The sequence below is a fragment of the Anomalospiza imberbis genome, chromosome 7 (genome assembly GCF_031753505.1).
Source record: "Anomalospiza imberbis isolate Cuckoo-Finch-1a 21T00152 chromosome 7, ASM3175350v1, whole genome shotgun sequence".
NCBI lineage: Eukaryota > Metazoa > Chordata > Aves > Passeriformes > Viduidae > Anomalospiza > Anomalospiza imberbis.
Window position 1 is genome coordinate 12273428 of NC_089687.1, and position 27054 is coordinate 12300481.

General features: G+C 40.8%; 2 long non-coding RNA genes across 4 annotated transcripts in view; both read right to left on the reverse strand.

Moving 5' to 3' along the window:
* The window catches only part of LOC137476944 (uncharacterized), a 193795-nt gene that overhangs the window by 149227 nt on the left and 17514 nt on the right, over nt 1-27054 (reverse strand). The window lies entirely within an intron of this gene.
* Nucleotides 1208-26211, reverse strand: LOC137476945 (uncharacterized). Its single transcript, XR_011000740.1, has 3 exons — nt 23908-26211; nt 1417-1529; nt 1208-1292 (listed from the first exon to the last, which is right to left on the reverse strand). It is a non-coding gene; the product is annotated as an uncharacterized lncRNA (long non-coding RNA).

Genomic DNA, 27054 nt, shown 5'->3' on the forward strand with positions numbered 1-27054 from the left:
TCATACCAGGGTTTCTGGCTCCTTTGTAGCTAACGGTCTACCACCTGCATGAGTTAAGTTCATAAATCTCTCCTGTTAAATGTGCAGCCCACACTGCCAAGTTTAACAACCCAACTGAAAATTCATTCAAACTTAGTCCAATAATATAACATTTAGTGCAAATCAGAAAAGTCCCAAGACAAAAATGCTCTTCATCTTCCTGTTTGCTTGTTCTCATCCATCCCCCATCCTGCAAATTTTCTGATCTCTAAATTTTTCACTCCTTCCAATTGCTTTCCTCAAGATTTTACTTGCCACCAGTAGAGGAGAAGAAATGGATACAAATTATCTTAAAAAAAAGAAATCATAATATATGCATGGATCTGCTGTGAACTTTTTTCTCTCTTCTCTTTTACTTTGTGTTTTCTGTTTAAGAAAGCTAAAGATGCACAAATACTTACTTGTCTAAAAGCAAGTAGCTGATTTCAAATGGTTTGATTTCTCTCTTCCAGACTGAGAGAAAGCCCTTAGGTAATATAATAGTATGGGACATATATCATACAAGCTGAGGCAGGCAGAAGGTCCCACCCATTCTTCCTGAACAATCCTCATTGTTATCACCTGCTCGGCACCAGCTCATTACCACCTCTGCCAAGAGCTAAGGAAGCAAAGGAACCACTGAACACAGGTCCAATGAGAAGACAATTAGAGATACAAGTATACAAGTATCAACCAAGCTTCAGTGATACTGCAACCCACATCATTTTCATAACCTTCCATCTTGGATGCAGGGAAGGGACTGAGGAACTTAAAATCAGTCTTTGGAATTTACACACAGCAAGACTGAACTCCATCCTTTCCACATTGTCCTGTTAAAACTGAAAAAAAAAAATCTTCCTAATAACTGACATCAGCAGAGACCCTAGTGGAGAAGTAATGAAGATGGCTTCTGATGATCATGTTGTGCCAGACACTCATAGCAAAGATCACATATGCAGACAGACACACTCCCAAAATTCGACTGATGCAAAAAATGTCTGGGAATCTAGACAATTCACATCAGTTTCTGCAGATGTCTCACTTGTTATCTTAAACAAAACCATATCAAAAACCTTGGTGTGTTTAATTTGCAGTTGCCAATTTCAGCTTTTTCACTCTCAGCAAGTTATGGCTATGCTGCCAGTGCTGTCTGCTTAATTCAATCCACTACCCGCTCAGTACAAACTCACCCTTCTGTGTTTGTGAGAAATAAGCAATGTACATAACATGACAGTGCCTTGACAGTGCCTGCACTTCCTTATTCCTCTGGCCTTCTGAGGGAACAAGAATAACATTGCCGTTCAACTCCCCCCCCCCCAAGATTTTTATTATTTTTTAAAACACACACTGTCACTCAATGGTTACTTTTCTGCCCTTCCTGGATATTGTCTCACTCACCTACGCAGAGTTTCTATCTCAAAGGGACTTGGGCCCTCCAGTCACCTTTGCCTGTAAGCATTGCCAAGCATGCCAGGAAGCGTGGGTGGACCATGCGCAGATAACACTCAGATCTGGAAAGGGACACACGAGCAATTCACACACAGCAATGAATCAACTGCACACCAAACTCCCCCTGCTAAAACCAAACAAGAGATTTGTGATATATTACATTAATATATGATCTTTCTAAAATACTCCCATAACATTACATACAGTAAGTGTGATGACACAAGAGAGGGATACACCATTTGAAGTTTTTCAAAGAGATAGTGTTTCTTTTTACAGATGGAACAAGAGTTGTTTAGATTTTCTCTGCATCTTTTCCCAGACAGATTTTTCACTGTTACTGATAAACAAGGGGACAGAAAAGGCAAAAAGACAAAAGATTTGTAAGAGTTTTTTATATTTTCTACAGAAGATAATTAAGAAAATTTCCAGCAGACAGACTGTATAGCATTAATATAGATCTAATAAATAATAATAAAAAAACCCTTTGCTTTTAAAGAGGAACTTTTGGAATAATAACTGTTTAATTTTACTGTCCAAGCCAGCCTCCTTGTATTTACACTCTGCCTCTGGATAGCTCATTTTCACCTTTGATTTCAAATTTGATACGGTATTTCCCTTTATTTCCTAAACTGCTCTAAACCAGAAAATAAAATCCACACAAATTTTCCTGCCCTGTTAACTAGCCTGAAGACTCTCAATTACCATCTCATCTAACCTTCCCACTGAACAACTCCCACCTGCTGCTCACAAAACATGCCAGCTCCTACTTTCATGCACCTGAAGCTACAAGAATCTTCTCCTAAGCTGCAAACCGAATGCCAGACAAAATGATGTGGTTGTAATGATGCAATTGCCTGTACGGATGGATGTCAGAGGGGAATGATGAAGAGGTAGAACACCTTACAGCTGGGGAGCACAGCTCCAAAGCAGACCAGCCCTGCAGTGCCTGTAATTCCACCATCCATGGGATGATTGCTCAGGGTGGGTCGGAGGAGAATGCAGAGCTGGAGCCAACTCGGGCATGGCTCCGCAAGCCACCAGCCGCCACAGTTGCCATTATGGCCTGGGGATTGAGCAGAGGCATCAAGGACTGAGCTGCTCCTTCATTTTACAGATGGTTCATTAACTGGGTGGAAGCACATGAGAGCACTTGGAGAGCAATAGGAAGAGGCAAGGGGCAGGAGAATTAGACAAAAGTTGTTTGGCAGCAGCTTCCAGATGAACTAAAAATCACACACAGCAAAAATAGCAAGGGTGTATTTGCCAGCTGAGAGTGGCTACATGCCAAGTTTGAGGTCTTAAAAATTAACTGCTTTTGAACTATACAAGAACAACAACAACAAAGATCTCTTATTTAAGCTCAAAAGATTTTTCATGCCTATCTAAGCTACTAATGAGGAAAAAGGAGGAAAGAAAGAGACAATATCTTCAAGCTGAGGCTGAGAATCAGAAGAGTCAACCCCTAAGCAATATGTTTGATTATATATTAATATTAGGGTCTTAATTACACTAAACAAAAATGAAGCATCCATTTCAACTTCCCTGATAAATAATTCACACACATGCATACAGAAACCTAAGGAGTTCTCACATATCCCTATTCAAATAACGCCTCAAAGCCAGTTTTTAGGCAGATCCTCTCAGGTCCAAGAATACCAAGGATCAATGAGAGCATTCCCCAACAATTTCGTGTCTGAAAACCTGCTTGGAAATCAGCCTTCATGAAATTCCCACTTGGAAATTCCCGCTTGGAAATCAGCCCTCACGAAATTTCACAAAATTTGCCAATTTTTTGTACTGCTTATTACAGTTCTACTTAAACACAAAAAAGTACCTGTACAACATTCAGTGCCTTACTTCCAAAGACTAAGGGTGGCATCTAAAGCTGATGCCTTTTCAATGTAAGGACTTGTACACAGTCACACAGGAATTCAAAAAAGAGTCTAGGAACCAGGAGCTGGGCTTGCTTTCTTCTGCTCCTTCTCCCCACCCTGTTTTTTCTTCTTTTATAGCTACAAATTACTTACGTATATTTTTACATTTAGATCATAGAATGATGACATTATGTTTATACATGTGCCCTTCAGAAGCCTAAACTTCAGATAATGGATATCATAAATGTTTGGACTGAGGCAGAAGTATGGCTTGAAATATGGAAAGCTACTGAAAATTCTACTGAAAATTTTCATTGTGAGATATTTTTTTCCCTTACAAGCAAAGACACAATTTATCTATCATATATAAATAAAAAAATTGTAGCACCTTGAATTGCTGACCCAATATGAGAATTGCTAGCAGCTTCTCTTATAAAGAATGTTGCAGAGCCCTTTCCATTTCTACTTTCAGTAAATTTTTCAAGCATTCAAGACAACATTTTGGATGCTCAGCTGTGATTACTTTGCTAAAATGTAATGCTACATACATTAACGAGTTTAATTCTTGGAATGCAAAAATGGTTTCTCTTTCTTTTTAGCCATAATTTTACAGTGAAAATTGCGAATTTACCTCTCTGCCAAAATAAGTTTACCTTCCAACCAAACAGGGCGTTTCTTCCACAGAAAACCATGAATGACTAAACTATGAAAAATGAAAGTTGGCAGGTAGCCTTTTGGAACTTATGTGCTTCCTGACCCTGCCAGAGAGAGTTAAGCTAGGTCAATATGCAAGTGGAAGAGGAAGGAAAGGATGGGGTGGTTCCAGAAGTGCAGCCTCCTTTCTCCCCAGCCAGCGGCAAAACAGTGCTCCTACAACACATTTTTGAAGATCACTCTGTTGGAGCTGTTTGCGATAGTCAAATATTTCATTTTTCACTTGCATGAGCCCAGAGATGCAAGCATGGGTGCCCAAGCCAGCTTCTACTCTGCCTGGATTTCTCTAGCACATAGTTGATATTCTGCTCAAAAATGATGTGCATGTTGCAACTGCACGACCTACCCCAGCACTGGCTGCATTTCAAAACTAAGCAACAGGAGACATCTCAAAAACCCAGTAATGTGAAGCTTCAGCAGTCCTTGACAGCTTCTGTTTTTGGACAGCTTTCAAATGCAAAGTTCCTGGTCATACCCTGGAAAATAGAGTGGATGAACTCTGGAAGTAAAATTCTTCCCTTTCTATAACCTTCTCACCTTGTTACAGCATATACAGGGTGTCTTCTTTCTTCCTGTCTAAATTGAGATTTCTATCCCTTAAATATCTGCTTCACAAACACACATGACTTTTCAGCACATCCCTGCCTCCTCCAGCTCTGACACCCACTTCATCGCAAGCATGACACAGACGTTTAAGGCAAGAGTATACGGGTGCAGTGGGGACAAGAGGCACACCCTAAATCTCACATGCAGGATGGAGACCTGCTCCTGAGATCCTTTTTCCCCAAACTGTGAAGGACTACATCCCAGAAAGCTTTCAGAGCCTTCCAGAAATGCCATAGGGTTGCCCACCACCCAGAAGTCAAAGGAACATTTTGATTTCCCACATAATTGACTTGACCCATGTTGCCCACAATCACAGACTTTGTCAGCTGATTTGGTTGTCGCTTTTAATTATGTATTTGCTGTGGAGAAGGAAAACAAGACTTTGTTCTCACATATCTCTGGTCCTATCATATCAGAGCACTTATCTCTTACCCTGTGCTTACCTAGGCTACAAGCTAAATATTCAGAGGAATGTTTTCTTCAGGGTTGTACCTCCTCAAGAGCTCAATATCTCCTAGCAGCATAAACTTCTAATGAAACTAATGAGATGGCTTGGAAGGTGACTGTGAGAAAGCTAGAATCTCACCAATTAAAACTTGCTGAACTGGGACTGTGGTGAGTTACGACCAATGTGGAAACTGCCACTACTTGCAATGCAACCTTCTTTCATTAATGTAAATGCATACATTTGAACCATGGCTTTTATTACCAGGAAAAATTGCAGAACATTTCAGTTTTATTTCATTGCCTCAACTGAAATTACCGAAAGAAGTAAGAAATTTCTTACAGCAGGTCAGCATCTAGAGAAGCTCCATACCCACATCATTCAACTTAATAAACGTTAGGGAAGAAGAAATAAGTAACATGAAGATATAATTTATGGAAGAGGATTATAGTCTTCTCTCTTCACTATTCTCTCATTTGCTTCCATGTATCTAGGAGCCATGGACCTCAAAGTACTGTAGCAACTTGCAGGTCAACCTCTCCAAGGCTTGGCCACCACAGACAGAAATTTAACCTTCTAAAAAAACACCACCACTCTTGTTTCGTGTTCAGCAAGTCGCCAGAAAGCCATCCTTGTAATAAAATAGAATAGCCATGGCTAAATATGGGTTTGAGATGAATGTAGGACACGTTTCCCCAATATTTTGCCCCAACTCCATCCCTGAGAATTGTGTAAGAGATGCGTGTATATTATCTTCAGCTTGGTTGTGCCAATATGGTGACTTTTCCCTCTTCTACAGCTCCTAGAATAATTTTGAAATATAAGAAATTTGGGGGTTTCCCTTCCCCCACAGTCACTTCCCACACAAATATTCTGAGAAGACCTACCACTGGATCAGCCAACCCAAAAGTGACACATGGCAAGTAGCATTGCCTGGATGAGGGGAGAACAACATGGGCTAAAGCACAGCTTCTTGCACACCTTGGATGACAGCGGGGGAATCCCCCAGACTGACACTTTTAAACAGTGGCAATCTCTGAAAACATCTCAGCAACCACCTGATGAAGAAATGTTCACATCATAAGAATGTAGCTGCTCTCTGCCACCATTTAAATGCAGTTGTCCAAGCATTAACCTGATGACCAATTCCCCTTGTTGCAAGGAAAGGAAACTAACAAACACACTTTGCAGGTATGGAAGGAGTTTTCTGGTATATCCTCAAGATTTTCTAGCTTCTTTTTACAGGTTTCTTTCTCTTATCTTAATCATGTAGCATCCATTAGCTGGAGACTCTTTTCTTGCTGAAGTGAAACACATAATCTACTGAGGAAGTTTCAGTCCATTGCAAGTTGTCCACAGTCACGTTTGTGGTTTTCTCAGCAAATTCTTTACTCAAAAAAATAATCACACACGTAGGCAGCTTGTGCGCAGATTGTTCAGCAACTGATACTTAAGTCTTGTTGGTCAGTTTGAGCAGACCGATTTTGTCTTTTCTTTTGGAAAGGAAATGTTTCTTAAAAAAAAAAAAAAACAGATTAAAGGGGAATCATGCATATTCACAAGTTCACAGTTTGTTCATAATGAATATTTTATACCAAAAGATTCCACTCCAACCATTCATCTAAACTTAATGATAAAATGAGCCCTTCTTTGAACAAACAGACAAGGGCATTCTCCAAGAACAGGTGAGAATTGAAGCAACAGGTCAATTACATGGCAAAGATAAATTTATTTGCCAAAGAACAAGAAGCCAAACTTCCAGTGGAACTTCAGTTTTCTCTGAACAACCTCATTTTATTTGCTATCAGCTTGCAGCTACAATGTTAGGCCAAAGAGATGCACTTAGATTTTGAGATCCCTTTGAAAGCTTGTTTTATTTTCCCAGCCCCACTTTTCATCTCAGTTCCAACCTCAAATATGTGAGTGTTCTCCCATATCCTCTGCATTCCCCTTCTATAAAGCAGATATTTCAGTTGTGGATTAAATGTTAATACTACATGATCATTCATGTACAGTATGCACATATAAAAAATATGTTGTTGTTCATTTATCAGCAGTCATTTAAGTCTGTAAAATATGAGGCAATCCCTTAAGGCTCCAGGAAAGTTCTCCTGTGCTCTGATATGGCAACATAATGTTTTTGTTGTATCTGGGTAGACAGGGCAGATGTTTCATTGACAGCAAGAGGTTGGTAGTGGTTACACCTTTCAGCCGAAGGCTGATCAGAATGGAGTATCTGCTCTTATCTGGAATCATCAGTTGTAAAGATTTCAAGCATACATGTAATTTTTATGCAATTTGAGCCTTAGCTTGTAGCTATTTTAACACTGAAAAAATATCCTTTTAAGTGATTATTTGCAAGGTGGCAGCTGATCAGAAAGCTAGATGCATCCCACAAGAAAAACAAAACAAAACAAAACAAACAAAAAGCAGGGACAAATAGTTCCCAGCAAAGGTCAGCTTCCTGACCACATGAATGAGATACCCCACCACAGAGCAATTCCTATTGCATAAGTCAGTTTTAAGAAGATTGCCTTGCTGTTGTCAGGGGATGTGCGACAGATTCACGATTTTCTGCGCTTGACAGCCAGAGTACTTGTCACTTAGTTCCATCTGGTAGAGAGATAACATTTCATTAATGTTCATGTTTAACCTTATAGCTCAGAGCTTTGACTCTGCAAAGTCCTGAGCATCACTAAAAAGGTGCTGAACACTCAGCACCCAACAAATTTAGCACGTTTCAGCTGCCTGCAGGATCAAACCCCAACTTTTCTTGGGAAAGATATGGTATTTCCTCCCCCTGCCTCACTCCTGGATTCTTTCCATTTTAAAACTCTCTCACAGAAGAGAGTTAAAATCCATTGTAATTGGCCAGGTTGCCATTTTCAATACAGATGGTGCAAAATAACTTTACAAAAATATGACTTGCTGAGCCAACTGGACAGGAGATGTCAGTGAATATTAAATAAATGCTTACAGGTCTCTTGGGCAGCAAGTTATATATTTTTGTGGCTTCAGCAAATCAAACCCTTCAGTCTTGTCACCGCATTTAGTATGGATTATCCTAGGCCTGGACATTTGGAAACAAATTCAGAAAACAGAGCCAGGATTCCCTGGTTCCCTCCCCATTCTGCCATGGGCTTTGGCTCTGCCTCCATGCACAGACCCCAGGTTGTCACAGAAACCCGATGCAGGACTAGCTGATCCACCCACATACAAACTATCCCCCAAACAGGCTTCCCTCACAGGAATATGGTCTGATCCTGACCTTGGTCAAGTCACTTAACCTCTGCTAATCCACCTGTGAAATGGAACTAATGAAATACAGGGGTATTGTCAAGCTTAATTATTTAATACTCTTTCAGGTACCTAGAGATCCTTGTGGGAGCGACAGTGTACAGCTGCACAGCATTATTATTTTATTAAATGAAGTACCTATCAGTATTTCACCCTCAGCAGAATGACTGCTGAGACTGAATTGCCTCTTCGCATTAGTTGTACGCCTTGATGAACAAAAATGCATTAAGAAGTGGTGCCGAGGGAAATGAACTTATGCTTCACCCAGCACTTTTGCAAAATGATGTCACCAAATCTTTGAAATGAAGCTTATTTGAGTTTCTGGGGAAAGGGCTGCAGCTAACCCCCAATTTGGGGGACAGCCTGAGTGGGAGAGGCTCACTGTTTCCTGTAAGCAAAGAGCAGATGAGCAGGCAAGATTTTCTGGTAGTGTCTTGGCTGTGCTCAGGTTTTCCAATCTGACAGTGGTCCAAATAAACCCCTGATCCATTAAAGGGAAGAATACACACAGTCTAAAACTCAAACATCATTAATGCACAGCATCTGAGAAAACAAAGACTTCTTGGACAATAAGTTACCCAAATTACAGCCACACATGCTGCAGGGGGAAGGACAGATGGTACAAGAACTGGAGATACAAGAAACAGATTTGTGACCACAAGGAAAAAGAATCAGGAGACATTTTTACCCAGCTAGAAATATCCAATATTTAGCAAAGCAAATAACAAGGAATCCTTCTTGAGGGGAAGAAGAAAGAAAGATTGAGGGGTCAGAGAGAAAAAAAAAAAATCTTTATGACAGGAATTAAGCAGCTATGAAAGGAGGCCTTTCAGCTTTCCTAAAAGGGCAAGTAATCCTCAAGGACTCCACAGTAGGAAATACGGAAAGAAAATGTAGCGACGTGCACAAGGACAACAAGCTGGTATGCTCCCTCCCCGAAACACAACCATGAGACAGAGGCAAAACTGAGTGGGAGGATGAAGTCACCTGGCAAATCTCCACTGGTGATGATACCTTTGGAATAAGTGACACAGCATCCCGTTGTATTACATGGCTTATATAAGACTTCAGGGAAATGTAAAGCCCAGATGGGGGAATCTCAGTCCACACTATTTTAGACCACCAAAGCACATCAGGGAGCAGAATGATTTAATCCGTGAACGCTTGTTAAACGTTCAGAATTAAAAACTGCATTACATGACTCCACTTTGCTGGAAGCCCTCACAGATCGTAATGAGACACTTCTGAAAATCACAGGTAATACTTAACCCAACATACATGCATGAAAACATTTACACATGGACTTTCTATTTTTTATTTGCTATATTTTTAAGGGTTCAAAATAAACTAGTTGCCAATCCATATAGCAGCAGTCCCCAAAAGGATAATTTGGACCCAAACTCATTCAGCATCAGTGCAGGTAGCCCAGAGCCAGTAGTACTAATAAGGTTTTGTTTCAAAAGACATGGATAATGCTTAGTAGATGCAAGAGATACAAAGGCAAGTGTGATTTTTTTTAATGAGGAGCTAATCAGAAGGCCATAAAGCCAATGCTGCTTCCTCAAAGAAATCAAAACTATTTCTGCTGTTTCTGCAGAGTTACTGACAATTTAACCACCTCCCTGTAGCAACCAGTCTTCAAAGTTCTCAGAGTTTATTCTTATGTACATGAACTACAAAGATTAAGTACTTCCTACTAGAAATGAAGATTTCCAACTTTTTCTATTGATGGGGAAGAATATTCATTATTAAAAACTGTTAAACAATGTTTGTTAGTGAATAGGTCCAGATAATTCATAACTAAAAATACCAAAGATAGTCTGCTGAAAAATATCTTTCTGATGTTATTATTATTTTTTAGAGTGGAAAATCAAACCAGTTCCAGAAGATCCCAAAGATAAGAGTAAGTACATGAAGCGATGAATATTTGAGTGGTCAAAAAACCCGTACATTTTTCAGAGTAATGTGGCCAAGTGAAAACAAAAAAAAAGCCCAACAGACCTGCTAATAAAAAAATACAGATTATTGTTTTAATCACCACCTGTCAACAATATTTTAGTGAAACCAATTATATATAGCACGCAAACATAAAATTTTACATGTAGATACACACATATATATCAAATATATAAATTCTTTGCAGAAGTTACAAGATCAATACAGCTACTTGCAGAGAAATACAGGGTTTGCAGTATCTGGTCCAGTGTGACATTTTGACATTAGAATGTAGCAACAGTATGAGTAGCACACATTTCCCAACTAATGTATAATTAGCTACGGTACAGAAAGCAATCACAGAGGGGAGTTCTGAACAGCTCTCCACATCTGAATGCACATCTAGCTTTGAAACTTTCACTGACATAAAATTATCATGTACAAGACAAACCATCATAAAATGCCAGAGACACCCCCCTAGGATTGACAGATAGTAAATAACAGTAAATGCAGGGCTGCTGTACAAAATAATTTACATCAGTTGCTAACTTGGACTCAAACAGTGCATTTCAGTACAGATATATAAAACTACAGGAACAAGGATAATCAGATAGAATAGAGAATCAAGTACTTCTGCAGTTCTAAAAGCTGATGTTAGAGAAGTCATCCATGAGTGACTTCATGATGGACTTCATCCATCAAAATCATGCTGCTTTTGAGTTTGCGGGGGACTAGTTTTGCATCTGTAATATTATGATATGTCAAGTCAAAAAACACAGACAAAAATGGAAGTGAGATAGGATCAGATTTTCAGAGGGTGTCAGCATAGCACTGCTATACCAGCTGAAGACAGCCCTTGAAGTCTGTAAAGGCCTTTGAGCCACTTGGACAGACAATACCATACAAATGCAAAGTAAGGTATCCCTGCACATTGGTGATGAATCACTCCTTTGTTCCTCCTAAGAACAAAGATAAACAAAGTGAGGGACCTAGTCAATACAAGAGCAAGAAAAAAATACATGCAGATACAGTAATGTCCCATTGAAATATACTTAAATGATCATTTTTCCTCTTCTCTTGCTTCTGAACAAAGTTTCTCCCTCAGTCCAAAAGTCTACAATACTGATGTTGATCTCTCTTGCAGTGGTAGGGAAGTCACGCACTTAGACATATTTTTGCACAAGGCGGCAAAAATCAGCCATCAGTTATTTGCTGGGTTGTTCCTTTCAGCAAATCAACAGTGCCATAAATGCAGAAACATTTTCAAGCTTTATCAAGTATAATCTGACAACCCCCTCTGGTAAAACCACAGATATAAATAAGCATATTCTTCACACGCATTAGTCTGCTCCTCATGACAAGACAGGGGTGACCTACAGGCTAAGAGATCCTATATATCCCTTCTCCTTGGGCCATCTCAAGGTTTCCACTACTGCAGAAGTTGCACTTTCCTTCCCTTCTATATCCATAGCTAACCTCTATTTCCAGTGTAACACTGGGTGTCCTGGAGGTTTCCCTTAGTGCATACAGAATGTTTTCTGGTTCTAATTGCTTTTGCCCATTAAAAAATGAAAAAGCCTATTATTAAACCAACTGCCACATAATATTTTCCCATCCCCTAGTAATGCTTCTCCAAGATAGGAGAGAATCAGTTCCTCAGCTGTATGTCAAGGACAAGTCATGTAGGCCATGACATCTACAGTGTTAAAGGAGGCCAAGGACCAAGCTCAAGCATAAGAACCCCAGTTGTCCACTGCAGTCCGCTGTTAGTTCAGTCTGTTTCAGGCCACCTCCACTCCTTCCAAGACAAGCCTGTAAAGATAGGACCACCTCTGCAGCTGGAGGGGATCAGCCAGTGCTGCTTGAGCAGTATAGGCAGTAAGGCAGCAACCAACCCATATCTGTATAGGAAACCAGGAGAAAGGTCAGCCACCACACCTGGACACATTGCACCCCACTAAGAACAAGAACCACAAGTGGAAATATTTTTTTTCATCAAGTTGAATGATACAATGAACTTGGGAAGGGAGAAGGGAAAGTGAATGGAATCTGTCTGATGCTGCTATCAGTCCAGTCATACTTATTCCCTTTTTGGATTGCCTGTATCACTGCCAATGAAAGCAGTCCCAAACCCAAAGATTTAATGACTTTAATATAAATCATCAAATTATGCAGTGTAAGTGTGTATGGCTCCATTATTCCTCTGTGCTCAAAAAGTTTAAGCCATTTACTCAGAAAGAATGAGAGTGCAGCCAGTCAAGCACATCATGAACAAATACCAGCTAGTTACAGAGCAGAGCCCTCATGAGCAACTCATCAGCAGAAAAATGTTCAGAAGCAATTTGGCAGACACTAAGAAGTTGAAAATAGAAGAGAGGACTGGATTATGAAGGATTTTAAAATGGAAAAAAACAAAGATAGGTTTTGCCATTAGTTATTTGATCATCTTCAGCAATACGTGAAAAGATTTATCCATTTTGATATCTGTTTATTCTTCTATTGTTCCAGAAAAGACATCTACGTGTTGCTACATGGTATTCAGTAATAGCATTACTCCTGTCTTAATGCGTGTTTTCCAGCCAAACTGTACCTTAATTAAGTTATGTTATCTAATCCCAACACCTGATGAATTATCTAACACATTTTATACCCTCTGGTATTGAATCTGACAGGACAGGATCTATTACTCTACAAACTCCTGAACTCACATTTAAACTTTCCATTGTCCTGAAAACAAGTTCCATGCATTTATTGCTTGAAACTCCATGAAAAATGGTAATAGAGCAGTGTTCATTTCAGGTCAGGAACTACCAGAAAAGGATAACATACAGCTCAGTATGCACTAACCCATACACACCCCAGCAGTAGTATAGCAGTCAGTAGAAGAAACAGCTTCCTTCAAGGATACAAAAATTTGAAATGATTTCTACCTCCATGGTTTCATGGGCAACACAATATATATTCCTGGTCAAACGTTATTTGAGTTTTGATCTGTATGTGTCCAGGGCTTCTGTATGCGAGATTCTTCCAGTAAGTACTAAACATGCATTATTTGGGAAACTCCTTCTGTGGAGCAGAGTTATCCACAATATCTGAAGTGTCCAGGTGCTATGATGAGCTGAAAGCTGGGGGAGGAGGGTGCAATCTACATGGCTGCCACTACAAATGGATCTTGAAGTGTACAGATAGTGTATCTTCCCTTTTCCCAAAGGGCTGTAAGACACGCCACCGCCCATGATAACATGTTTTCACAGGCTACTTTAACCCCTCAAGAAGGTACTTAAGGAAGTAGAATAATATAATAACTGGTCTTCTGCTGGGATTTTGGCCTCCAGATGCTGATAGAAAGCCTGGTCTCTCATAGCCCCTTGACTTTGGCAGGATTTCTAAAAGTATCAAAAAGAACGAACGGCACAAACCCAAACGTACACCCAGATCCAGGCTTAGCTGTGTTTACTCTGGACATCTCTGTTATCAACTGTGAGTTACCACAGGAGCCAAGGATATTGCATTACCATCCCCACTTTACAGCAGTAAAGCTTAAGCACAGAGCAGTTAATGGATTTGCCCACGGTCCTGCATGTGACCCGACCCACCCCCCAGCGAGTCCTGCAGCACTGACCTTGCATTCCCCTTCATTCCCTCATCACAGAGGCATTTCTGCACCATCTCCCACACCTTCTCTCATGCTTGGAACAGCTTTCTAAGCTCCAGTCAGCACACATCAGCCACTCACCTCATTCAAACTGCTCCTGAGAAATCCCTTTGCCTACAAACATCAAAGAGCAGGCCCTGCACCGAGCTCGTCGTTCACACGGCATGAGAATCTGGCCTCCCGTGTTGGTATAAACAGAGGACCCAATAAAATATAGGTGCATCTAAACTCAAACCACACATCCACAAGCTGTAGTATGCTGCTCCCTCCTTTTCTGATGTATATTATATTGTCATTTGTCACATCCATCATTTAGACCAGTAAGTAATTCATGATAGGGACCCCAGTCTCTGGCTATTTTCTAAATTATACCTAGAGCAAACATGGAGATTATACAGCAAGACAGAGAGTCCTGAGTCTCGTGCTGTAACAACACAGTTACAGTTTCAGACAGCCTGACCAAAATGCCATGAACACATGAACAAAATGGAAACTTTCTTTTGAAAATGTGATGTCTGGGCACTTTCCCCTGGTTGAACTTATTTTTCTAAGGAGTGTGTGTTGAGAGAGAAGCTAAGCCTGCTGAACTTTCTCCAAGACTAAAGAAAGCATATCAGTCCAGACATGAGATGTCCCAGTGAACAATTTTTCTCACTCTGTCCCCGGGCTTTCTGACCTCTCCCCTCAACCAGCAGAGCCATCCTGGGCTGAAGCTGTTCCAGCACCCCGGTCTGTAGAGGTCAGAGGTACCCCACGATCAAAGCTGCTATCACAAACACCTCCCCTGGATTACAGCATACCGAGCAAGCAGGACAAGCTTCCTGGTACTCTCAGAGTTGCTACATATGCAAGGAATAATGCAAACTGTCTCTTTCATTACTCTTGGAATATACCGCAACATGCAGGAATCCTTCATTTCCAGCTCCCGTGGATGGCCTCAGAGCTCCTGCTTGCTTTCCACAAAGATGAGTGAAGCCAACAGCACAGGTTAATCCCAGGTGTAATTCACTGGAATAACTAACAGGTTGAAGAACTTGTTTGTTTATCAACAGGAAGGGAGAAAAAGGAAGCAGCAGCTCCCTATTTTCCATGGCTTCAATGCAAAGGCCATTAGGTACTGACACACAAATCACCCAATTTGCAACTCACTAAAGTGTAGCTGTAAAAATACTTTAGGGAATTATCACAGGGTGAAAGGAATAATTTTGGCAGTGCTGATGAAAAATGTGATCTCTTTACCTAGAGGCACCTTTGCTGCCAGGCCATCTCAGCCCAACCCTGACCTGCAGGGCTAAGTTTCTCACAGGAGATGAGAGCAGAAGCTGGTATCTGCAGCCTTGATCTCTTCTGAGTCGCCCAGCTCACAGCAGTGAGTTTTGTTTGCAGTGTTGAAGCCACAACAAAGGTTCCTGCAGTGAGCAATCACCAGGCACACATTGGTTTAATTTACTTTCTTACAGCTGATGTAAACTGGGTTGGATTCACACATAAAAAAAAAAAAAAAAAAAAAAAAAAAAAAAAGCAGCTTAATGCCATCCCATATATCCAGGCAAAAAAAAAAAAAAAATCATTGTGTTTTGGAGAGAGATTTGTCTTTGGAAGGACATGCCTGTATCAAGAAACTCCAATCTTTTGGAGCTCACTTGAGTTTGCAATGTTGCACTTGCTGCACTCCCATGTCTCCTCAGCCAGCATCTCCACCTCTCTCCACTTTCAGAGGTGGATTTAATTAACTATAGCAATTAATCAGGCATCTCAACTCCACCCAGCCTCAAATGTCACCTTGCAGCACATGCTTCACTCTAAAATTATCTTCATAACAGCAATTATTCCAGGACCTTACAGGACTTTTGGCACACATGCCCCCAAGTGGACCATCCCATAGAAAACACCAAAACATCACATCCACAGAATAAGTCTCCCCCACTGCAGCTCAGGAAAGGCATGTATCTGCAGGTGCATCAACCAACACTGGCAGACCACAGAAATCCAGTTATTTGGAAATGACTACACTACCACTGAATGCCAAATAACCCCTCAACTGGCTTCTTCTTTGCACACAGATTAATCTGCTGTCCAAGGAGGATAGCCAGGTATGATAAAGCTCCATTACTACCACCTTCAGGGATCACATTTACAGGGTCTCCCAAATACTGAAAGCACTATCCATAGCAAAGGGTTGTAGTTGCCTGTTTGTAAATAAGAATATATTAAACATTTTCCTGTGGTTTAGTCATCACAGACACTTTGCTTCCTGAAAATAATGTGGAAAAGTGACAAAAATATAGGTTTACCATAGCAGACAGGCTGGATCCCCAGATCCAGATCCAGCCCCAGCCAGTGCTCCCTTCCCAGTTTCGTATGTGCTGTGATTATATGCAGAAGGATTAGTCTGAAAAGTCTTGAAGTGCACAGAAAGGTTATGAACAGTCAGTAAGGGAGCAGAGATTAGATCCCATGGGTTGTTAGGCACTAGTAGAGTGCATTTGCCTAAGGCTATTCTGTGTAGGAAAGGCTGTGTTGTGCATGACATTTTGCTAGTTGGGCAGGAACACAACAGGATATCTGACAAAAATATGACAGCAGGGTCTTTATATGGCTCAGCAATCTTCACACGGATCAATGAAGAAGCACTGGTCCAACTCAGACTGAAAAAGATGCCAAGAAATTTTAATTACAAAGGTCGGGGGAGTGTCCCCCTTTCTCTTTCTAAGATCCTTAAAATCCACAAAGAGCTACATACTCTATTTTCAAACTATTCAATGGCCCTTGAGGCTGATATTGCAGACAGGCTTAAAAGCTGTCCCTAGTGTTTTGCTTCCTGCCTGGTAGGAAGGATAAAAGCACAACCTGAACCCATGGCCAAACAGCTCAGGGATTCTTAGAAAACGATGACCTGGTGGGTGAAGAAGATGGACAGAGAGAGCAGCCCTCAGTTGGCTGCCCCACAGATCAGCTCTGCTGCAGCCAACCATGAGCAGCTCCCTTCAGCATCCACAGCAGAGGGCTGACATAACTAGACTGTAGCATCAGCTCCCCTCTGAGCTCTCTGCAGCAGAAAAGACTGTGCTGGAAAAATATTCTTCAGTCTGTGGGTGGCTACAGGTGCCAGAAGGGCTTCCAAAGACAATCACACTTGCTTAATCAAGGTCAGAGTTCCAGAAACAATTCATACTACATATTAAGTCAATGCTTTTCTGTCCAAACTAGTCAAACACTGCCACAGGTATTTCCTTTTGCACTGTCTAACTTTTCACCTGAAACCATAAGGCATAGCTTGCATGGTCTGATCAGAAGATGGCATACCTTACGCCATGGGGCAAGTCTTGAAGGTAAAACACACAGAGATCCACAAGATTCTGCCACTCTCTCAAGTATTTCTTCAAAAAGAGGCAAGTAGGACCCAAAGACACCAAAACTGAAAGCACAGCTCGTAGGTCTTTGCTGTGGCTGCAAAACCAGAGCATTCCTCCAACCTGGTCCCCTTGGGGAATACTGTGAATGTGCAAGTGGCACCGCCATGACCAGCCCCTGCTCTAAAGGAAGATTATCTACCCACCAGGGGCTCCAAACGCAGAGTAAGTTTCAGCTGGTAAGGTGAACTGCAATAGCTTAGAAGTCAAATGCTGCCAATTAAATAAAATTCTGGTGGCCCACTTAACCTCTCATTAAGAAAAGCAGAGCATCCTTGAAATTTTGGTTTGCTTAAGTTAATTAAAATTGATTGCAGGATTTTATTATTCAAACACAGGAAAATGTATTGTTACATAAATCAGAGATCTTGAAACTCCTGTCTTTTGGCCTTGAAACTCCTGTCTTTTGGCCTAAGCTTACAAGAAATGATGATGTTGGTCTTCAAGATGTCAGTCTTCATTCTGGGGACTTAAACCTGTTACAATATGGAGAAATCATAAAAATAAGAACCAAATGCAGCTGACACACAGAAGTCTACATGAGAAAGGCTTGGCAACATTCTTGACAACTATTTTATTTATCAATTTATTTAAAATTAACAGGTTTGATATTGCATGTCAAACTTGGATCTGTCTATTGAAAGAATTGAGAACAACTTCTACAAGTCAAAATGCTTCCCTCAGGCTTTTAAATGAGTTCTGGGTTTGGGGGGAAGAGTAAAATATGAAACGGGGTTTAATTTGATTTTTTTTTTTAATAAAACTTAATGAAGGTTCAGATAACAAGAAATTAAAGACACTGGTTTGGCCAGAAGCAACTTTTGCTTGTGATGAATTTTCACTCAGAAGAATTATGTCCATTTCAATTTCAACAATTAAGTCCGAAGCAGACTTTTACAAGGAGACACTAAATGGAGGAGTCAGGGGATCTTTGCTGCATTTAAATTGTCAGCATTTCTATCTGTTTCATTTCCCATATTAAAAAGGGAAAATAATTAAAACAATAAAGTGACTGAGCAAAACTGGATAGTCCCCAGGGACACCAGCAGCGACTGGCCAGACACAGCCTGAGGCCAATCCCCACTACAGCACGTGGAGAGTGCTGGACCCCACAGCAACCAAAGCCTGTCCCTGCTCTGTTCCTGCACCATCTTGGACACCCATGGCTGTACCAAGCCACTGCTGCAAGCAAAGCTTGGAGCCCACCACCCACCAGTCCCTCTGCTTTTCCCCTGCCAGGGGCCCGTGGGAACATCAGTGTCATGAGAAACCAGCTAGCTCAGAGAACCTGTGGAGCGAGCACAGCCACGTCCCACAACTTCTCCCCAGGAAGGCACGAGAGCAGGGCACACAGCCCTTTACTTATTTAAAGACCATGCACTTTGCGCAACAGAAACCTCACTCCACCACTGCCCCCTGGCACGGAGGCTGATTTCCGCATCTGCAGCTACACCCCTGATCTTGCCCAAGAGCAGCTGCTCCATTTCTCTGCTACAGAGAGTGGTGGTTTATTTTGGCATGTTGTTCTTATTTTGTAAGAAGTATCTTGTATTTGTATAACCATATAATTTTATAGCTGGAACTTTCCCTTCCTTACTTAGCAGGTGATGCCGTACAAGGGCAAATGGCAGTCGTCAGTCTGACATGTTGAGGCTCATCAGTTCTCCACTGGGGAACAGTCTGTTTTCAAGGTCTAGACCAGAGAAAGACCCTGATGGCAGTGTTAACTCCAGCCTCACTAAACAATACTACAGAAAAAAACCCCAATCTTCTGTGGGTTAAAACTGTTATCCCAGGTACCTGCTTATCCTCTGGGCTCTTTGGGGCTAAGTCTTTCTGGCTCCCTCTGCTCTAAATAAAAAAAAAAAAAAAAAAAAAAAAAAAAAAAAAAAAAAAAAGGAAAAAAAAAGCCATATTCACAGACAGCCTGCAGCACACAGTGATGCTGAGGCTACTTCAGCTGATTAAAAGTTTTTAAGTGCATGCACATCGAGGCAGGCAAGAAAGTGGCAGGTATCTATAGAGAAAGTAAGAAGACAAGGAAACAAACCATGCCCAGTTTTGAGAGCTAAAGCCATGTCAAAACTCAATCCGGGAACAAACCTAAAATGTCCTGCAGTCCCAGTGGGAACAACCACCAGCGAGAGATGTCTGTTCAGATAAATCAGAAGAAAATGTTCTCTTCACAGAGAACTACTCTATTCACCCAGGACATGGTTCAGGCTCTTAGGAGAGGCCATAGTTACAGGTCTCTGATTTCACAGGCAACAGAAAGGCACATGAACTTGGGGCTGTGACTCAGCCCATACCAGAAAGAGCCCTGAGTCATGCCACTCTCACCCACACCTGACCTTCCTCAGGAGTCAACAGTTCCAGAGCCAGTTATGGCACCACAGGCTCACTCTACTTCCAGTTTCTTCAAGTATGAAGACAGTTTCAATAAAATCAAATAAGCTTGCACCCGACAGTAGTTTCTTTCATCAGAGCTTTCAAACAATGCTCAGTTCAAAACAGACTCATTTGTACTTGTTGCATAAAGCCATATATTTTACCTACATGTCACTATGCTAGAGTGCAGATACAGTTGCACCCAAGGCACATCAAGGAATCTCAGTTTCTGTCCAGCACACAGATGTTGGAGACTAAGCAGACATTATCGCTGCAAAAACACATTAGATCGCTTGACAAAGGAATGACTTAAATCACTCAAAGACCAAGGGGGAGAGTGACAGTCTTTCTAAATTTACATTTTTTACTCTTTAGCAGGAAACGAAACAAAATCTACATTAAGGACGCGATTGAGATTTACAAAGTGTAAGCACTTGGAGTTACAAACTGCCAGAATTTCAGATGTCAGTGTAATCTCAGTTCAACACTCTTGTGAATGCGCACTACGAGACAGGTTTTACTTATTCGTATCACCCACCAATGAATGCAGGCACCTCATGAGTGGAAAGCCGAGCTGCATTACCATAACACATTGACAGAAGTTTAGGAAGGGGAGAGAGGAAAAAAAAAAAAAAACCAAAAAAAACACACCAGTGAAAATAAACTGGGTAGCATAATACTGGAAAGAAACAAACTGAAAATGCATGAGGAGCTACTAGCACAATAGCCCATACCAGACAGACACAGATAGAAGTCACACTTCTGCAGCCTACTAAGAGTGATCTTCAGTAGTCAAAAGTAGAGTGGACCTTGGATATTTTTACAGAGGGTTTTTGTGTGCCCAGTATTGAAAAAAAACACCAAAAAACCCCAGCCAACAGTATTTTCAGCATCATTGCCCTCTAAATCTCAAGCAGCATTTCTGTCTGAGCACATACTTCTAAATAAATTACTTCAGAGATAAAGGACCATATTCAAAGCTGAGCAAAAATGTAAGTAGCCCACAAGTACCTCCTATACAACTGCTTATCTTCATTTTGATCATCTACATTGATGCATGTATGGAAGTAAAAAAAGAACACAATGTGTATTTCTGAAGCTCTAGACAAAACAAAATTCAATTAATTAATATATTTTCCATCTAGTATGGCATTGCTTTTTACCTCTAGACTGAGAAAGAACTTTTTCCCTAATGAGAACTGCAGCTTGGTTTAATTCTTAGGGCCACTCCAGGACATTCTTCTAAAACACATTGAAGAAAATGGCTGGTCTCAGACGCGATCGACTACAGGAATGGCTTAAGGAAAAGTCCTGAACAGATCAAAAAATAGAGTGCGTCTCTAAGGAATAACTGTGTATTCTTGGAACAGGCAAATTAAATACAAATGTGAAAATGCCATTTCAGGCTTTTTTATTACATATTTTCTCTGTAACTGAAAAGAAAAACCCTACAAGATGCAAAGGTAAAATAGATTCTGTGGAGTTGCCCAGAAATGCACCCTCATTAAATGTCATTTTAAGTAGCGCTAGCTCTGCCAGCTCAAAGCATTTAAGCACCATCATGACTTTTCAAGCCCTGAGAATCTTGTTATTTGCCTTATGGCTTTTTCACACATTAAATGCAATCAGATCACAATTTAAGCCTGACTTCATAACCATCTCGGCAATATTGAGACGCAATAACATTTCAACAGAAACTAAAGAGACAAAAATACAAAAAAGGAAAGGATTTTAATGTAACCATGATTTGATGGACCAGGGGTTGTGAATATAAAATACTGTAATATAATAATTAAAATCACAGGAGCCGAAAGTGCTTAGGTAACCTTGTGAAATTTATTGCATTTTCTAGAATGGATTGAATCAAGCTCATATACCTTCAAGAGCAAGGGTATCACAGTTTTCATCAAGGTGTTGCTGTTACCTTACCATCAAGATTTTGGTTTAGGCCTATTTCTTCCCCACAATTCTAGCTCACACATCTTTTTGTTTACTTCCCTCCTCCAGCATTGCAGCCATTCAGATATTAAAAGAGGGGCTTCCTAACTCGCACTCCCTCTGCTGACTCTCCAGTGGTGTAGTGTATTTCTTTTTTTTTTTTAATTTTATTTTTAATGGTCTCTACACAATACTCTTCCCTTTAAAAGCATCCTGGCACTCACACATGTTTTTCAAGCTGAAAATGAGAATACAACACACTGCTCTTTAAGAGTTTCCAGTCAGGTGGGTCTGTGGATTTTTTTGGTGACTTGATGCAACTGGACTGTGTCACTGATTTGTCTCTGTGTTTAATTATGTGTTCTGAGCAAACCAGAGACCATTCACAGTTCCTGTAGTATCAGCATAATGTTTAAAAGCAGACAGCTGCTTGTTCTTCCCAGAGACCTTGATATCATCAGTAGCCCTGGATTGCACACACCACAGCCTTGTTATATATACATGGTGTTGCATAGTGTTTGACCTAATATTATACTGATGAGCTCACTCTATCTAAAGGATGCTGTAGAGAAGGAGAGGATGAGAGAATTTGTGCCTATTACGCTTGCAAGGTTGTGGGCTTTGTGGACCTCAAATTCAGGTATGGAAGAGGACCAGGAGGTCTCCTGCTCCATCTTCTTCACATGGTATATGTGCATATATATAGGCAGGTATAGACATAAATGCATGCCTGCAGACAGCTAATCTTCAGCACAATCCTTTGTCTTTACCCACTTTACCATCACATATCCCACCTTCTTAGATGGTTGTAGTGAGGTCATAAAAGAAATGCAGCATCTGGAGTTTTTTTCCTTGTTCTTTCACCATTTTATAGTGCAACACCTCTTCTTGCTACACTCCTCTTATACCACACTGGTCACAGCCTCTCCGCTTGGTCACCAGGCTTGTGCCACTCCTGTTTACTTGTGGCCACACTCTAACATCTCCTGGTAACTTCCATCCATTCTGAATTTAACCTTTTCCGATTACTAAACGTTTTTGTTTTCAACCTCCTCTGCCCTCCCCCCCCACCAAGTTAATTTACAATTAAAATCATAATTTGGCATTGCACCATAAATTCAGCAATTCGGTGAACAAAGGAATCACCCAGTACTTTACAAAACATGCACAGGCCCATTCCTTAGTACAACACAATTCTGATTCAGTAAGCTATCAAGAGGATTTTACAAGAAGCTGAGCCAATATCAGGGAAAGAAAGGAGATTTTTTTTTCCTAGTAACATACCATGAACATTTGTTAAAATTGAAAGGCAAATTTCTGATTAACCAGATTTATGACCTCTTTAACGTTCAAGCATTTGCAAAAAGTGAGTGCAAAGTTCTGTGCTCATGAATATTCTCCTACATCACATGAGCAAACTGTCGCCCAAGGTAAATTCCAAATTGTTTGTGTTTGTAAAATCGGGAATGCTAATTAGTTATATAAGTCATAATGTATTGTTTCTGTTCCTTAACTTGATGACAAAACTACTTAACACGTCTTAAATTGCTAAGTGTGAAAATTACCGATATACAATTTATCACTCATTTTGGATTGGTTAATTACACAAGTTCCCACACAGATTGCCTATGGCATATTTGTCTAATGATCTAATTATTCCCTGAAGAAATTAGTGAATAACTTTACATGACAAACCTGACAATTTCACAATCTGCTCCTGGACAATTTGTAAATAGATAAGTTTGATGATATTTTGATTTTTATCTATTGGTGAACTAGTCAATCAGAATTGCGGGTCTTCATCACCTCCAGAAAAATCAGACTGTTTTTATTTAAAATAACTATTTCTCCCACAGGCGAACTGGGTCTGCCCCAAGCATTACACATTTGTCTGTTTGTTAAATGGGTTGAGAATATGATTAAAGTAAATGGAAAATAACCTACATCAAGTATGCTTTGGAGAGCCAATGTCTATAGTTTCTCTCTGGAGAAAGCTAAGCAGTGTGCGAAAACATTATGTATCTAGAGACTCACGAGGACTGTTCAGAGGTCAGCTGGAGTCTCTCTGCCTAGAAACCCAGTCCCCTACAACTTCTACAAATGGGATTTTTAGGTCCCAGACCAGCAAAGAATTAAGCATCAGTGTAATGTGCAAACGGCAAAAGACCCAAATACTTGTGCTCTCAGAGCCCAGCTGTACCAAGGTTGATGCCTGGTATCAGGGGCCGTATTCAGCACTGGTGCTCACAAGGTCTTTATGAGTGGAGTGCTATGATGCTCACTGTGGCTCTGCAATGCAAGATGTTATACAAAGGGGTTCTGCAAAACCTTCCAAAAACCGATCCCTTTCCCCTTGGATGGACTGGGCTGAGACAGTCAGTGTCACTGCCACCAGGTCAACTTGGAGCTACCAGCACAGGACAGCCTTGCTATTACAGTCAGCTTACCAAGAAGCTGTCAAGATGTTTAAAGGCACTGAGGCTGCATTTCTTACAGTGTCAGAAACAAACATCTTAAGAGGGATTTATGAAAGTCAGTCACAATTCAAAAGTCTTCAGGGAAGAACAAGAGCTATTTTATACTGGTCACAAAAAAACCCCAAAAAATCAAAATTACCTCTGTGAGAGAACCACTGAGGCTTCTTCATAGCACAAACAAACCTAAGAGCATATCAACTACAAAGGGCCATGAAAAACTGGCCTTTTGGAGCAAAATTAGCCTGGTTTGCTTACTATAGCTAAAAAGAGAATGGTTTTCTCTGAGTTAGCACTGGGGCACTGACTTTGCATATAAAGCCTATTTTTACCAAAGATCACACACTTTACATAACAAAGTCTGACAACAGTCCATTTCGGTGGCTAGGGGCATAAACAGTTGGCAATGGAATACACATCTAGACACGTAATCTCTAGTCTACGTTATCTTCACTCTGCTAAATATATGAAAAATGGTGTCAGAATACTAAAGGTCACCCTGAAATAAATCAGGGAAAGCATATTCTACCCATATGTAGCCCTGCTCAGTCACGGAACAGATCCTGGCAGTCACCACCACTGCATGTAAGTTGTGCATCTTGGGAGTGGAAAAGAAGGATCACATGTGTCCCAAGGGGCTGTGATCCCTTACCTATTGCTTCCTGGGACCTTGTGAGAAGGGGATCATTAAATTACAAGGAAAAGAAATAGGTGACAATCTCACTAGAGAGAGATCTCAGAAAAGCCATGGTGATAACAGGGTGACCTCATGGCGCTCTTTGATGCAAAGAGAAGAGAAGTAGCTGTGCTGCTTTCTCACTGCAATAGTGCTGCTAACCATGAAAGAGCAGAAAGTAACTCACAGGCTAATTCCATCTTGGCAGTAAGGTTAAATATTTTGCTGTGTGTAAGTGCTTGTCAATTTTTTAACTAAATTTTGGATTAGAAAGAAAAACATGCTATCAGAACCTGCATCTTTAAGGACTGAAACCCCGGGGGAGGAGAAGGCTGGAAAGCCTTGTTGTTATGCACTGCCAGTTGGAACCAGACCCAGATTAAAGCAGATTTCTCACAAGAATGTGAAGCATTGAGTGATGGCTGAATACCACATGTATCGCACCTTCACCACCAGATCCTTGCTTCTGTCAGTACCTCCACGGGCTACCACGCTGCAGTCCCCACTGCAACCAGTACCATTAGAAACCGAAAAATCACTCGAACGCACCAGACAAGTCACTCATCTGCACTTACCACGTGGTTATGCAAAGGCCCTCGCTCCCTTCCAATTTCAACACTTCATCTTTCATACTGAAAACAGAGTCCAAGCCCTAACGTTCCTGTATGTACAACACCTACTTTTTTCCGCGCTATCAAACCCGCCTGGCAGATCAATCACAAAAGACATATTCTATTCTTCAGCTCAGCACTCCCCTCCAATCACATGAACAGGTAGCACTCAGGCAGCACATTTCTCAAAGCACATCCAGCTGTGCATGACATAGCTCTGTTTTCATAAGGAGGATCAGATAAATCAGGAGAAAAAAAGGGGCACGCAATATTCCTAGTTGGAAAGGACCCACAAGGGTCATCTAGTGCAATTCTTAAGTAAATGGCCCATACAGGGATTGAACCCACAACCTCAGTGATATTACCACCATGCTATAACCAACTGAGCTAATCTCAGGGTCATGACAAAAGATGCACAGGCAAACTAGCAAAGGGATGTGCTCACTCATATCAGCAAAAGCTGAGGATAAGGTACTAACAGGAAACACTTTGGGTGGCATGAAGTCCATTTCCAATGCATAAGACAACAACGCAGCCTCTGTTACCAGTGCTTTGTCTGATGCAGTTATCCACAGTGATGAGTCAGGGGCTTAAGAGAGAAGTCAAAATTCTTTCAAAGAACAGATTTTTAAAATCTGCATCTATATCTTTGCTCTCATGAAAACCTTCATGGCTGTGGTAGGCAGAGCATGCTGCTTGCACCATGCACAGGTGTACTGAGAAAAACGGAGTCACCTTCACCCAAAAAGTACTCTACCCCAGGAGATCAGGCAGACAGCCGTTTCCAATATTGATATATTGGTCTTGGAAAGATAGCAAATTATATGAGGCTAGGGCAAATACCCATCCTAAGGGAGTTTGTTGACTTAGATTGACTTAAGTGAGATGGATCAAACAGTATTTGATAATTATGCATTAACTATCTGCATTCAAAACTGCAGATAATAAAAAAATAGCCAGAATGCTCCCAGATACAAAAAAAACCCAAGCTGTAACTTTACCTTTTCATATAATAGCACGTGAAGCACGTCTGCAAGCCAGAAAACAGGAAAATAGTTAATGCTTTCTGCATTAATGCAGCACACAGCTAACCAGTGGAACTCTGCCACAAGACGTCCTCGTTCAAATGCTTGGCTGTCATTGGATGAAAGATTTTTAAATGGAAATTAATTGTTGGGGCCACAAAGACCCAACTGGTTCGTGTCATCTCCTCAAAGGCCTTTTTTAACTGGGTCTTGCTGCAAATGGGAAGCTGCAACAAGTGAACCTCTAGTTTTAGTCATCACAGCAGTTGCATTTATGAGTTTGTGCTACTATACATTGAAATAGTGTCTTTGGAAAAAAAGCCAAAGTGCATTAAAAAAAGATATCTTGGAATAAGATCTCAGTGCAAACATCTTAGCCTCTTTCTAGCTAATTCAACAGTTACCTATAGCATATACGAATACTTCTAACCACATGGTTATTTTCATAATTGCAAAGGTTGGAAGTTTAATTAGACAATCAGAAGGAAGCCCTCAAGCCAGCCCATTTTCTTAAACAGCTTTACCTAGGCAATGGG